This window comes from Strix uralensis, chromosome 14 (assembly GCF_047716275.1).
Source record: "Strix uralensis isolate ZFMK-TIS-50842 chromosome 14, bStrUra1, whole genome shotgun sequence".
Lineage (NCBI taxonomy): Eukaryota > Metazoa > Chordata > Aves > Strigiformes > Strigidae > Strix > Strix uralensis.
In genome coordinates this window covers 10,689,730-10,704,188 of record NC_133985.1, presented here as the reverse complement: position 1 = coordinate 10,704,188, position 14,459 = coordinate 10,689,730, and positions in this window count along the sequence as shown.

Genomic DNA, 14,459 nt, shown 5'->3' with positions numbered 1-14,459 from the left:
GAAAACCAAAACCTTAAAAATTGATTGGTGGGGTCATCTGAGAAATTATTTCAACAGTAGAAATTTTTATAGTATAAAGACATCTGTTCTAATTCAAGACTGATGCATGGGGGGAGCCTACCATTAGAACTGTATACAGCATTACCTGGTCTAGAATAAACTAATCACCGTACTTTTTAATCAGTCCAGAAACACACAAACAACTATTCTGGCATCTAGGATTTTCACACTCTTAAATACAAGATACATAGTACACAGAACCATTAAAATTCTGTCTTTCTGTTTGTTCAAGTCCCAAAGTCAGGTTCTTTAGCCAAAGAAGTTGTACTACAATCCTTATGAAATCTTTTATTTATTTATTTATTAAATCCTTAAATTGATTTAGCACCCCAGAAAATAAGAGCCTACTGAACTTTCCATTTATTCCAGTCTAGCTCCAACCCATCGCTTTATTTGACATAAGCAATTCATCTTGTTGAAGCCCCCGTTTAAAGGCTATGACAGTTTGCCCAGGACACAATAGAACTTGTAATGTCATCACTGACAAGGCTACAACCTTCACTTGTTGACATCTTATCAAATAGTCTCATTCTTGTCCAAATCTTGGCCTGAGTTACTTAAAATGACACTTTTCCATTGCTAGTGACTGAATCAGCCAGTAATTGATGCCCAAAATAATACAAATTCATAAAAATAAATTATAGGAGATAGTTATTTTTAACGTTTGACTTGGTTCCTGAAATATCACTTGGTGACACAGAATAATAACTCATGCAAAGCCTGAACCAGCTAGAATGATGGAGTGGATTTACTCATGGGATTGACAGCATCACAAGTAACAACAAAGGAGGCTCTGCTGTCTCCCACTTCCTTTCCTGCCACTGCTGCACCCAGATTTGCACAGGACCCATAACAACACTCATTGTGCAGGTCATATCTCTGCCAAACTCTGTCCAAACAGCTGGAGACCTTGAACTGCTTGGTGAGGAACACATGAGATGAGATGGCAAATTTCTGGGGTCTGTCTAGCTAGTTTTCATTTGCCATCTAACCAGGATTTAAAAACAAGTCTTCAGAGGAGAAAGAGTTAATAATTTTAACCTTTAAGCATCTTCTCTCCAAAGCACAAGCTTACAGATACACAGGTACACCCTAATAATATTCGGATGTAGCACATGAATGAGTTAGACAAGCTGAATTTCAGTATCACGAGGACTACGAACCCCAAGTCAAATCCAGGTTTATAGTTGCACGAAGTATGTTATGTTGGCCAATTACATAAACAAACTTTTCATTATTGGCAGCCAGAGGTTTAGAATGTTCTCACATTAGCATGCAGCATAGGTTAATGGTCCTGCAGAAAAATCACTGTCCCCCAGGCACTCAAATCGGCTGGTCAGTTGTTTTACAGCAACCATGACCCTTCGGAGCTACCACTAACCCTGAGGGTGAAAGACATGCAGCCTTACAGGAGCTGAAGGAAACCAGAGACCATCAAAGCTGCTAGTGATGCTGAAGCTGACACTAGCTACAAGTTTACACTTAGTCTGGTAAAGGCAGACTTCCTCAAGGGAGGCACAGTGACACAGAAGGTACAAGTCTAGTCTTTGAAATGAAATGCTAAACACATGAATAAAGTTACTGAGCAGAACTGATAGTTAGGAATAGGAAGCTTAAAAAAAACCCCAAAACACAAAAACTCCAAAAAACCAACAACAACAAAAAGGGAGAGATCTGAAAGATCAAGACATGAAACATTAGCAAGAATTGACTTGCTTACTCTTCACACAGCCACTGTCTTTAACATTGTCTTTTAACTCTGGGTTCCTATTGCCAGCTCATTTCTTTTCCTGAGATAGTTCCAGTTCAATGGAAGGGAAAAGCAAGGCATTTCTAATTAAAAGACTTTTATTAATGTTATATGAGAAAAAGGAGTAAGTTTATAAGATCTGGAGATGAATATAAGTTTCCTTTCTGTTCACAAGGTGGTGATCCAGTTGTGAATTTTTGTTAACAGTGTCGTGTTCTCAGGGATGCCTGCTGCCAGTAGTGTGAAAGTCAGTATAAAACTGTGATGTCTGTACTGGGTTGTATTTGGGAGACCTTTTCTAGTTTTCATTCCGGCACAGGCTTGTCATGTGACCTGCATCCCTTTGCGATATTTTTTAAACTACCTATCCAGCTTGCAAGATCTTTGGGGCATGACTTCTTATTCCAAGTATGCCACCAGGGACTAATAACAAATATATTTATTGCAACCCTTCCCTTAAAACTCTAGAATAAAAAATAAATAGAATTGAACTAATCTCTGACCACTGAGCATCTGTTTTGAATTTATCACATCAAGATTCCACTTTTTTGCTCTTCTTCCTCTTTCCACTGACTTATTGGATTTTTTTATGACAACTCTCCTATTAAAATGAGCATTTGTTTCTGGACTACAGTTCTCATTCACTACTGTGTTGAACATTTGTCTAGCATGTTGTTCTGAAGTTACATGAGTTTTTCAGGCTGATTTTGAATCTGGTTTAATCATGCTTCAAATTTGTCTGCTTTCTATGTTGGAAGACCTCACCTACACTAATATATCCTGCTGAATGAAGTAAATCTTCTGAAAAAATCTTTGTCGTGAACCAGATCAACCCTCTAACTCTGATACTTTTAAGCTAGTTTAACCCTTATTTGCATCATTAAGCAGTTAAATTATCAACTTGAGATCCCTAGAAGCTCCAAGTTAAGGCAAAGGAATGCATTACTGTGTCTTTTATTACCAATGCTTCTTCTTGCTTTGTGCAAGAAGCAGCCTCTGTATACAAGATGAAAATCTAGCTATGTCTGCATTGCTGGGATAAAACTTTCTGTTTCCGCTCTTCTCAGATGTCCAAGATGCAGGTTTGCTGTTTCATTCATAGCACAGCAAATCACTCTGAATCTCCTCAGTACTAACTGGAACATGAAAAGACAATTTTTCCACTAAGCAGTTGCTGTCCATGATTCCACCATCATTTATCTTTAATATCCTTTTATTGTAGACAGTATGACATTGTAAGATACAGAGATCACAGAGTGCTTCCCTTTTTCTCAGTAGCAACTTACTTGCTTTGGCAACAGTATACTGTATTTCTAGATCAAAGAACAGCTCGTTCTCTTCATTAATCAATTATTTAATCAATAAGTATGTGATACGCCATGAAGGAGCTACAACTGAAAGAGGGACAAACTTCGCACAAGAAACATTTCTCCGCTTGTGCAGTGTGGCTCTAGCTTACAGCACTTGGTTTGACAGAAACTGAATGCCAGTTCTGTGTTAACAGACAATAAATCAAGTGCTAAAGCCAACAGAATCAGATATATTTCAGTTTGCATTCTTACATTTACCTCTGCTCTTGCCAGACAGATCCAGAGAACGAGTTGACTGACCTAGTTAAAACTGCCCAATTAGCTGAATGAATGACACTGCATTGAAAAAAGGGAAAAAGAGCATTACTCTAGGGAGGGAGCTGTCAAGGACTCTGCTGGGAGTGGGGAGGATCATCCTACTTATGATGAGACCAGAGTTAAGGTTCTAATCCTGTTACTCCTACTTCTTGCAGATATAGGAAACATAACAAGGTAGGTCAAAAGACTTATAATGGAGGACTTATTTTGCTATGGATGAGACAGTTTGTACCCATCCTCAAAGAAGAAAGGCCAAGACTTCTTTCTGATGCTATTATAAAATACACTAACTGGGAAACAAAATGGCAAAACCAAAACCAGAGGTCATATCAATTATTTTTTTCATATTTTTCACTAACAAAATACTAAATTTCTCAGCAATACGCTTAAAAGGCTTATTTGTCAAATGGTAGCACCTCCTAGGACAACAAACACATTTACATTTTATTTCCCATTATTATCCTTAAGGACACACAAGTCTCGCCTCAAGATACCAGAAGAAAAAAATAGTGAAAATACAGAAATAATAACAACATACCTTGGATCAAGAAAATGGACCAAATTCAGTTACGCTGATTTCCTTTGACAGCAGCTCTACAAAGACAGCAGAACACAGTGGACTTACAGAACATGTTAAAGCAAAGCCTCTCTCATCACATCAACCAAGTAAGACTCCTTACTCTGTTACCAGAACTGCTTCAGTGATCTTCAAGATTTCCAGGCCACTGAGAAAAAGCACATTGATCAATACATTCAGTGTAATCCGAGTGTCTCACCCTCTTGACAAAAAAGCCAGAAACTGAAAAGTAATATTTACTATTCAGAAATTGGGCAGAATGTCAGAGATTGCCCAGGGACCAAAAGAACTCCCCACCTTTAAAAAAAAAAAAATCTGGTGTAACCCCTCTTTTCTGCTACAGATTCTTCTGCAAAGAAAATTAGCAGAGTGAGTGCAATGTCACTCAATCACGTATGGTGGTCAAACAGTATGGCAGTATTTCCTTATTACCAGGCACTAATGATGTAGCATTTATGTGTGCGATTAACTATTATTATAGTGAAAGGTTGTACAATATCTCACAGTGATAGTGCTGCCAAATGAGCAATTAAGAAGCAAGGTTTAGAGTCATTGCTTTTGACCAGCTGTAAAAGTAGATCATAGCTGGTGGGATGGTTATTCTTCAGTGAGGGAAGTGCTCTGGTCCCTCCAAACCGTTCTTCTGTGGTTTGCATGGAAGTGACACCTCTTCAGGTAAAGCATTTTCTCCTATTCCAATCCCACTCTTTCATTTCTCTAACCCCTAGAAATTTCTATATGTTGATGGTAACTTTATTTTTTGATTCACTTAATTTGCCTAGCCAAATTATTTCAGGAGTGACAGACTCATGACACTACTGCAGCGTGTGCTATATGGGGTTTTTTTCAAGCAAACAGTAAGAGTCTGTGAGTGGAATGGATTTTTCCTGATAGAGATGCTGAAAGCAAGAGAACTGGGAACCAGGTATAAAACACAAGGTGTAATTTCTTCCAGATGATACAAAGCTATAAACCAGGTTATACATTTGATCTCCAGACACACACCTTGGTGCCCTGCAAGTCTTTATATCAGATGCCTAAAGGTGAATAAATAAACATTCACAGTCCAGACCAGATATCAAGACCTAAATAAGACTAAAGTAGATAGGCTTCAGGCTCCCTCCCTCCCAGCAGCAATGCGTCAGATTTTGCATACCAGAAGGGAAAGGGTCTTGCAGTATAAGTGACACAGCTCCAGCATTTGCTGCAGCTTACATGGATAAATCCCTTCCTCATGTGTTGCTGGAGTAGCTGAAGGGGAGGCACTAGTGACTTCATGCTGTATCCTTGAGAGTAGTGGATACAAAAAGGAAGCTATCCTTTGCAAGGACAATCAGTACCTCAAAAGGGATGTGTAGTTTAAGAAGCAGAGCACGTAGCATTTCTGGGAATAAAATAACTTTTTATTCTTCTTCTCCATACATAATTAAATTCTCTCTCAAATTTTTTGTTTCAGCCCTTTCCTCTTCCTGAAAGCAACAGAACAATGAGAAAAATGAGAACATAAACATGTAACTTAAGACAGGAGAAGCCCCTAAAACAAAACACAGGTCTTGTTCCCAGTCCTCTTTTCCCAAGAGAGAGCTTTTCTGATAAGGGAGAGGAATAGAGAATGACAGTAAATCATACATCTTGGAACATGAAATTTCAACATTGCTACGGAAAATTGTTAATGTGATCCTTAACTTCGAGATTTTGCGGTCATCTCATACATTTCTTACAGGTAGGACAAAACAGTTATTTTACAAAGGCATGGGAATGCTTCTTAATTTAAAGCCTGTGAATAAAACTAAACTTCAGAACAAACAAGGTCATTATAGTAATTATGAATGCTGAGTGAACTTCACTGTCCTCCGACTGTTTGATGTGAGATTCCTCATGTGCACCTTAGCCAAAATAAGCTTGCTGTACAATGTATTTTCTTCATGGATAACCATTTCAGTCCTTTGTAAGTCTTAAATGTTATTATAAATCAAAGTGGGTTTCAACAAAACCTTTTCCACTCTCAAAGCTTTTAATATTGTCAAGATTATCCCTTCACTTTTCAATCAATTACGAAAATCAACAGAAGGGGAAATTGTTATTTATGTAATGAACAGCTTTTAAGTACATAGAACCTATGTGGCATACAAATTTTACAATACTTATAAATTCAATACATTCTGCACAATTGCTATATTAAATTAAATCACTAAACTCCATCTGCAGACAAATTCTCCAGATACTTTGGGTTTCTTCATATCAAATAGCCTGCAGGTGTGCAAATAAGCATTCATAGTCCATACCAGATGTCAATGTCTAATTAAAATGCATAATTTTAAAGGATATGCTCTTGATGCTATCTGCGATCTGTGGTTTTCTGTACAGCACATTGCTGCTCTTCACTGTCAGTATGGAACAAAAAGACGTATTGACAGAAACTTGTGAAACACACAATTCGATTACTAAAAACCTAAATTCTACATAGAAGTATAATGAAAGCATTAAATTAGATCCAAAGATTGCCACTACTTTCTCAAGTACCAAAAGGAGCTACAAGTTGTTTCTTTGTCTATCCTCTCTTGTTACGAAAAATGCAAGCCCAATTATTACCTAGCTCATGCACACACTTAAGAGGATGACCACTATCATAGGCAACGGGAAAGAGGAAGCTGCATCAGTCTAGATCTTCCACTTCTGATGGACCAGTCCTACAGAATTGCCTATTGATGGAGATTTATGAAAATTCTAGTGTTTAAAATAGCAACACCCCCAAAACAAATGGGGGGGGGGGGCGGGCGGGGTGTGCTTTCATACAGCATCAGTTAACTCAGAACAGGATAATCACTGTTAATTATTTTCTAGACAAGTCATGAGCAGTTTGGCAAACCCAAGAAATACAGTAGCCTAGGAGAAGAACTCTTCTCTCCATCCTTAATACAGGAAATTTAGTCACATTTCTCCCTAAGGTAACATTCCAGATTTCAGTCACAATTTCTTCTTTATAAAAAAGCTTAGAAAAATAAAGGTCTGTGAGCAACATTGAAATGTATAATAGCTTGTGGATACACAAGATGGAATGTCTTTAAAACTCTAGAAATATCCCTCCTTTTTCATCTTAGAGAAGGAAAGTCTTGTTTGTAATATATACGTGTTAATGAAAGTTGCATCTAGATATCAGGGAAGAACTACAGTCTCAAGTGTCAGTGTGGATATCAGACACCACTAAATCTAAAATCCTGTCTTTACAACAAAAATAACTGAAAAAGGCACACGCATGACTTACAGAATGTAGGTTAAGCACTGAGGGTGCTGAAGAGGAACTACTTCATAAAACAATAGGACCTAGTGGGACTGGGTATTCTACTATTTCTCCTTCTTTTGCAAGTCTCAAATCAGGAATTCCTATTGCTTCTTTCATCTTTAACTAGCTATAGAGACTTGTTAAAACAAGTAGATAAAGCTACACAAAGACTTAAACATTTTTCAATTAGAGTTAGAACAATTTAACTACCTTTATTTCAGAGCTTATTTTTGTTATAGTCTGAAACTTGCACATTCCTGTTCAAAGTGAGAAGGACATGGCATACATAAACGTGTCTCTTCTACCTGTACCAACATCTTTGTTTTAATCCTTTGTATGTTCCATCTGGCAAGGAGAAACATACTTAACCATCTTAGAAGTTTGTCTTCAAGTGTAGCATAGGGATTGAGCATTTTGAAAACATCCCCCAAATCTATGTAGTTCCAGGAAAAAAACCAAGCCCCACAACTAATGAGAAATCATTATCATCGTTATACAATTGTAAAATGTGTTCTTTAGGTTACGGAAATGACAAGCACCAAAGCCTATTCAATTTGGTTACAAGGAGGCTGTTTAAAAGTTGGCTCCAGCAAAAAAAAGTACCAGTGAGACAGATTCAATACCAAATGCAGTTGTGGTGTTAAGTTTTGTATAGCAGCTGCTCCATTCTGCAGTAAACACAATTATGGTATCAAGACTGTTTGCAATAGTAAGACTAAAAGCAATTAATCAAGAAGGCAATATGGTGGCATAGAATGGATTCTGGCTACTTGCCACCATGAGCAAGAATAGAGTTCATCAAAATAATAATAATTGCACAGATTTTTTTTTTTTTTACTGGTGTGGAACTTTCTATCCCCTATTTACACATCAAGTATCGGGTCAATGAGCATTTTGAGAAGTCTTTTTTCCCCTTGGAAAACACACATGCACATACACAACTAAAGGACAGATTTCACATCAGCCAAAAATTAATACAAGCATTTCTGCACTCTTGTTTATAAGGGTAATAATGCTAGGCATTGTATTTCTACTGCATAAACAAATAAATAGTGATAAGTGGTATCAGAATATGCCACCATGATTTGACTGGCAGAAGGTCTACGCAGGCAAATCTGAAGAGTGCTCTGTAGACAGCTTTTTAAAAAACTCATTTCTTTCTTATAAATTAGAACCATGGGTCATTAAGCTTTCTATGCTAAACATAATGCTACTCAACTAGTCAACCAAAGCAATGAGCCATGAAGGACAAACTAGATTATATATTTTCCTAATTTCAGTTTGGAAAACAGAAGAGAAATCTTGTTGACTTGCAGTGATTTTGTTCTGCATTGATCTGCAGTCATGTAATCCAGCTATGACATTCAAGGTAATATTGCCTTGGAAGTTTCCTGAAAAAAGAAAAGCTCCACATTGTCTGTGCAGAGAACTTTACATCTGTTTTATCTTGTCCTTATTACTTCATAGCACTTATGTGCATTACGAAGTACTGTGTACCCGACTGAAGGACTGCAGAACATTGCAGGCAACAGAATGTGTGATGGCAAGAAAGAGTCTGTAGCCTTATCTGAACCTCTCTCCAACCTTGTCTTTCTTCCTTTTTAGGATATGTTCTACCACTTATACTGCCTACAACAGTCCTGAACTTCCTTTCTATGTAACCTTTTGTTAAATCAAGCTTTGCTTGCAGCTTTTCAGTAGTTTCTTTTCCTTTTAATTGCTTTCCTCACCTCGACAGACAACCTCATTACTATCCTCTTACCCGAGGGACATGCCCTGGGTGTCTCTCACAAAGACTTGAGCTCTTCTGTTCCATATTATGCTGAACATCTCTTTACTGTCAAGTGATAGTTAAAACACACTTTGTATTTTTCTAAAATCCTGTATCTATAATCACTTTCTGTAAACGGAATTATTTCTTAAAAGAGAATAACAACAGCACTATGAAATGTTTTTTTATGGGACGTGGTTAACAATAGATTTTTTAGCATTCCCAATTTTTTGTGGTTTTGGTGGTCAGCATCATTATTTTACTCTTTTCTCACAGCGATATATTAATCTACATTTAAACTATGACAGTTTAAAAATATTTTACAGTATTGATTTTTTTTCAAAAGCACAATTCTGAATACATTCAGTAATAATGTTCCAAGTTCTACCCAGTCAGATATTTGAGATGAGGACATCTTGACATAGGATACAATTTATAAGTTTGTCTATTCCCTTTACCCTTCATCAACTTACACTGAAAAAGACAACAGAAATTCTTAAAAAGTTAGCACAAAAACTGTGACAGAGGGTTGTGGCAAAAATTGCTTGCTATTGTAATTCACTTGAATGAGACAGTGAATAAAATTTTCTTTCAGATAGTGTTTTTATGTACAAGGTGTTCCAAAGTGATCTACGAAGTAGCAAGTTATAAAGCAGCGTGGCAGAGCAGATACTGTGAACTGAAAGATGCATTATATACTCATAAAGGCTCTAGAATGTTTTGAAAATTAGGCATGGGAAACTAGCTACAAAATTGGAAATGCTTAGGCTAAGATGGAAAATGAGGAAAAATAGTGGAGAGCATTACAAGAGGACTCGACAGGGTCTGGTGGATGAAGGATCATCCAAATGTCAGGATAAGCATAGAAGAGGAGCTTTTAGTTTTAATATTTGCCCCATTACCCTATTACATTGACTGATATGCCATATACAATTGAACCATCAGACCTTGAATAAATACCATTAGGATTATAATGTTATCCTCAAAGTATATACCAATGGGTTCATCAGTCAGCCTGTCATGGGAGACCACAGGGAAACTGCTAACTCCGTCCTAACCACAGAGAAATGCATTAAGTAACACTAAATGGAAGTCTGTGGCTAACCCACAGATAGCTTACTCTTGTCAGAAAATACTCAATATAAATAAATAATAATAATAATAAAATGCATATTGCAAATCAAAACTGAACTCCCTTAGATTCAGGTTCTTCTCAGACCTTCTATAAGGAAAAAGCAGTAAGTGTGTTGCTACATACTGGTACACACACATACAATCTCTCACACTAGTTTTAATTGTTCTTTGATCATTTTTCTCTTCTAGGCCTTCAGACATGAAAACGAGAGCATGTAGCCACTCATCTGAGATGTGACCACAACTGCAGTTCCAAACAAAAAGCCTCTGTCTTCTTTTGAGTAACCAGTCCCAGAGATCTCCCCATGTCAGAAATCAGCTAAACTCAAGATCCTTCTCAATGGTCATACAGTGGTAGGCATAGAGAAGACAGCAGGAACTGCCTTCTGTCCAGCAACCAGACACCCCCCCCCATGCCCTAAATCTTTCTGCACTGTCTTTCCCAAGCTCTCCATGGCTGGACCAAGGCAGTTACCAAGCACACCTTTCAGATTGCTATTCAGAGACTTGGACTTAAAGTGTGAGGTCTGTGTTCTCAGCCAACTCCACTTCGTGTGAAGTCTCTACGCCATGAAAACTGAGGTTGACAAATCATCAATAAAACAGATATCATTAAGCAACAGGTTTAAGAAATTCTGAAAATTCTGTCCATTTTTAGATAATCAGTTCCAAATGCATGCTGTGCTATAGAAAAAATCTGCTAAAATAAAAAAGGAATCACATTAAATAAGAAAATGTGATCAAAACATTAAAAAAATTCATTAAAGTTCATTTTTGTAAAGGAGAAGAAATTTATGTCTCAGCTTCTGTAAAATGGACCTTCAGCATTTAAAAATCTTTCTTTTCTTATAATAAAGACATACAAGACTGGAAGTGGAAAACTTTTCACAGGAGGGGAACTTTCCTTTCTGTTCTGATCCAAGTGGTTGAAATAGTGATTAAAACCTGCCAAGTTTCAAAGGCGTAGCTGAAACAAGCCGTCAAATGTCAACGTTGTTTTATGGAGAGTAATTAATAATCTAAATGGATGTACAGGTCTCTCACTTCTTGGTCTTTGACATAAGAAATCCGTAATGAAAAGAGCATCACTGATATCTTTTCTTGCAAAGTATTCTTCCCCCTTGCAATCAATGTTTTATCATTCAGATAAAATAATTGCAGGGTTATTTATCAACCCAAAGAAGAGCAAATAACTCAATTTGAAAAAGCCATTTCAGCTCTGTAAGAACGAACTTGTTGGAAACAATCATTGCAAAAAATTTTTACTTAAAAGATTAGATCATTGATGCAGAAATGTTTCTTTCATAACATTAATTTTTTTTTCTTCATGAATAAAGTTTTGGTAACTGAAAAGTAAGCACAGAGTAACACAGGTATTTTAAATAACTGTTTTTATTTACTGAAACTAAATGCCAAATGCAAACTGTATTTTGTAAGAATTTACAGTATTCATCAGTCCAGAGACAATAAAATCTGTAGCTGATTTTCCCCTACTGAACCCCACTGCCAAACACTGAATGAAAGTATTAACTTTCTTTTCCCTTAAAAAAATACGTATTTGTGAGTGCATTACTCATGGCTAAACCCACAGAAATAAATAGTACAATGAACGCAGAGTGAAAAAAATAAGGTTTTCTAAGAAAATAAATGTCTCTGTTAAGCTTCTAAGCAGCGTTCCACCCCCCTACAGTATTGGTGGAGATGAGATTTAAAAAGTTGTAAAAAGACAATAGGAAAGTTTGAATCTTTAATCTTCCCTAGTTGGGATCTTATTACTATCGTCTCTGACAACCAATATTTTGGGAACAGTATTCTAGTTAAAAAGCCAAGAAGCACCAGCCTGTTCTTTTAGCTCTCTAGTGTGATTTAAGTACTCTTAGTGCTAGGAGATACAAAGATATACTTCTAAAATAGTCTCACTTCTAGAATTAACTTTTTGTTAGATAGATAGCAGCAGTGAATTATCAGATAATTAGGGTTATGGCAACTTGTCCCACTCATTTGGTAATTTGTTTTCAGTTCAAAATATTCCATGTGCAAGAGTCTAATCTCAAATGTATACTTTCACTTTTTTCTTATTTACAGAAGTCAGCAGAACATCACAGTCTCAGAGACAAACATTGTCACATATGCCAGTGTGACTTTGTGGTTTGTCTACTTATTTTGTCTGCAGACACAAGTTCACCCAACCCACATTTTGAGCTCACTAGATGTGAATCAACTGCAGAGTGCTGTGTCTCTGTGGTTAAAAGCACTGAGCCCAAGCTAATGAGCCCTTTTGAGACACAAGCTACAATGGCCTGGATTCAGTGCCTGCTAACATGGCTACAGTGCAGCCTCTGCCTCAGACAGCACTTGTGTTGAATAGGTGGAGCGAAGTCTGCCAGTGAAGGCATATGAGCATCCCCTTATGAGCCTGTGCCATTGGTTTCATAGAGAAACAAACTCCCCAAATCACACAGGTACTTTTGATAATTCTGCTCACATTTCCTAGCTCAGGACTGATTGAAAACAACGGGCAAACCTTACAGTAGCAACTCAGGAGGTCATGCCCCTGAGCTCTCTGCCCAGCTCCTCTGCCAGATTTCACCACTCCTCACGACTGAACCCATGCCTGCGCACTCACCTCCAGCTCCTCAGGGCACCACCTCACCGCTCGGCTCCGACCAGGACACTGCTCTGGGGCAACAGCTATAAATCCTCCTGCTGATTCCTCTGCACGGCAGTGACCCAGCGCTGAGGTTAGCAGCTGCTAAAACTGCTGTAACAAGACTCACTTGCACTCACCTATCAAGAATAACTGCAAAACTCTGTGCAACAGGGGGACAAACAGGCTGTGTGTTTAAATTATGTCCGAATTACTTGGTTGCTGTGGACAGCACTGAGTATCCAACTTTGTTCAGGAACTGTGCCTTCAGAAACCTGCCCACTCCTTGAAGAGCATCACAGGTAGCAAAGGCAGACACTAGGGATGAATAGACTGGAGTGAAAAACCTGCTTTTCATGTCAAATACGAGTGCCTTCAGTCTCTAAGAGCTTCAGTTACAGGGAGGCAGAAAGCTTTGCAGAAATGATCTGCATGTAGCTCCATGCTAAAATGGGAGCTGGTGGCAGATCATGTTCTAGTCTTCCATCAGCTTGTGAAAGACCAGGGAGTCTGGTCTCATTGTGCTGCAGAGGTGTCTGGGGCAGCTTTTTGTGCTCCCTTCTTCTGCTTCTCTTGTTTCTGTTTATTAGTTTGACTTGGGTTCTGCAGCACACAATGAGAGAGCAAGGTATCTTCTGTATTAAAGAAAAGGTTTTAATAAGAGTTGATCTGATCTAGAGAATATTTTAGCTCCATCTATTACCAAAGAAGTCAATCCTTATTCTTTTTTGTACTGCAAAATATTTATTTTGAGACTGTCACGGATTTTAAGGCGTAAAGCCATAAATCAATTCTAGAGCAGTAGTAAATGATCAATCTTTGCTTTGGACTTGTATTACCTCTCTCAGCACTACACTATGAACTGGAAAAAAAACCCCATTCTGATTTCATTGATATAATTTTATTGAACTTCTAACTGTGAATCATAATGTAAGAAAAAAAAAATCTAACTCCATGAAGGTAGTTCTAAAGCATTTTTACAGGAAACTCTCATTTCTTGACTTTTACTAGACATACAAAATGCTAAGACTCACAACTTTCTCAGTGGACACTTCCCTTACTTACTGAGATCAAAAACACTAGAGAGAATAATTCTTGAATACTACTTTCTCTCATCCTCTGATAAGCTGTCTTTATAAGAAATTCTCTTGTCTTTCCTCTTGTTGACTACTTCACAATGTTGGAAACAGTAAAACAACAGCAAGGGCAACACAGGCACTATTTCAACTCATCTTGTTTGGAGCCCTTGTGTACAAACCACAGCAACTTCAATACTTATATTCCCTTAAGACAGTACAGAGGAAAAAAAAAAAAAAAAGTTTTTTTTCCCCCCATTATCAGGAAAAGACATACATGAGTGAGTTGCTGCTAAGCAAAACAACAAAGAAAATAAACCACACCATACAAGAAATTTAGCTATTTGGTATTTTAGCCTTGGAGGTACGTGTTGTGGTTTAAGCTCAGAGGGCAACTGAGCACCATGCAGCCACTCACTTCCCCTTGCCCCCAGTGGTGAGAAAGAGAAAATAAAGCAAAAGGCCCAAAAAATCGAGATAAGGACAAGGAAGGATGACTCATCCATCACAGTCAAGGACAAAAGACAGACTCA